Source organism: Alligator sinensis, unplaced genomic scaffold, assembly GCF_000455745.1.
Source record: "Alligator sinensis unplaced genomic scaffold, ASM45574v1 scaffold669_1, whole genome shotgun sequence".
NCBI lineage: Eukaryota > Metazoa > Chordata > Crocodylia > Alligatoridae > Alligator > Alligator sinensis.
The window spans coordinates 848,966-851,045 of record NW_005842565.1 but is presented as its reverse complement, the minus strand read 5'-3'; positions in this window follow the sequence as shown (position 1 = coordinate 851,045).

Sequence of the window (2,080 nt, the reverse complement as noted above, 5' to 3'; positions counted from 1 at the left end):
TCCTAATAAGGCCTCTATATCTATCTCTAACTGTCTTGACTGAAATGTAAAACAAATTTTACCTAACTAGCAAATTGAGTGGCACAATTTAATGTAATGTAAATCACGGCATTACCTTTCTCAAGTTGGGATTCAGCTAATAGTACTAATAAATGTGTTATGTTCTCAGTAATGCAAATTTACCAGTACCATTAAGACATTTTCATTGGAAATATTAGATAACATGTTTATATTTGTGTGAGCACACAGACTGTAAACAAATGTCACATTTATCCCAGGATCAACCATTTTTTTCCCCAGGAGAAAGAGCAATCATAAATTCAGATTTGTTGTCCCAGGATAAATCCTAAAAAAAAGTTTCCTGGGTTAAACAGACTTTGGGTATGCCTATACATGAGCCAGGAGGCTGCTCCAACACACTGTAATTACAGTGAATCAGAGCAGACTTGATTAATTGAGTCTGCTGGAGTGTGCTAATTAGTGAACTCCAGCCAGCCCCTGTGTCTCACGTATCAGTGTCACCGCGCTTCAGAATGGCAACAGGGATGCTTTAACTAAAGCTCATTAGACAAGCTTTAGATAAAGTGCCCCTGCTGACATTTTGAAGTGTGGGAATGTTGATACACAAGACGTTCTGGGTGTTTTAATTACAGTGGCTCTCCGAGCATGGCTGCACCTTAGTGTAACGCAAGCTGAGTGGTATGGATCAGAGATAGTCCTGCCCTGGAGTGATGTAACTTTGAGCCACATAACGAGTGCTTCAAACCAGTTTCAGGTGTTAATGTGCAGACAATCCAGGGGTTGAGAGCTCCAGGAGCCGTACAAAGTTACTGTGTAACAAGGCCCTCACACACATAGAAGTGTTGTTTTTTGCACTACAGAATACAAAGACACTGAAAAGCAATCAGTTCAGATTCAACAGTATATCATATGATAAGTAAAAACCTGAGCAGCTTTTACTTTATTTTATTTGGCTTGAATTGACCTGATGCTGAATTCCTAGAACCAAAAGACCCGGACCACACACTAAGAACTCTGAGTTGCAGAAGCATCACAGAAGCATAGTAGTATATAATACTACATGTAGCTTCAGCTAACCACCAGAACTTCTCCACACTGTCATAACTTTTTCAATAGTAAAAACATATTGATCAATAATGTAAATGGGCTGTCAAAATGTTCCAGCAGCTGTTGCTGGAATTTTATAAATTAAATCACTTAAGCAAAATTCTGCCCTTATTTAAAACATATGGTGCTCTACTGACTTCAGTGAGGTGCATATGGTCAAAAGTCAGGATATTATTTGGCCCTTTTGCCTATAACCTGTGTTTCAGGATATAAGCAAAATGGATGGAGGGGAAAGGGAGCCCATCTCATAAATATGCATAAACCCTAGTTCATTTTATAAACAAATTATTATAACCTTGTCTACATGATATTAAATAGTGAAAATGTTGACTGTTATGATTTGTAATGATATTTATAATATCAATATAAATTTTGTTTATAGCTATTTAATTAGTTACAGTAGTAAATTATCAATGCCATCAACTAAGGTTTACTAATTATATTGAGTATACTGATATATTATGTCGTATAATGTCAATAATGATTCTTGATTTGGCATCTTCTTGGCCAAGTTGATAATTAATCTATTACAAAAATATTCTCTGTTTATGCTTCCATCATTGTCAGTCACTGAAGCAGAAATTCAGATTTATATGGTGCTAGAGAGCAGGAAATTTCCCAGCTCACTTCAGGAAAAAAAAAAAAGAGCTGATGAAAATCCCTTTAGTATTCTGTTCCATTAGCTTTCCTTAACACGGTGTATAACCTTGGAAATCAAGCAGGCCACGGCTCCTGTGTAAAGGCAGCAAGGTTGTGTCTGAAGGGATGTGGCCCTCACTGTATATTATGATTAACCTCAGGACTTGAACACTTGACTTACAAAATTGTTAACTAAAAGAGAGTAAAATATGTGCTTTAAACTTTTACAATGTACCGCTTTAGCAGCAAAAAACTAGTTATTCAATAAGAAGCTGTATGACGCAAGACAGGAAAGCAGGTCAGGCTAATATTA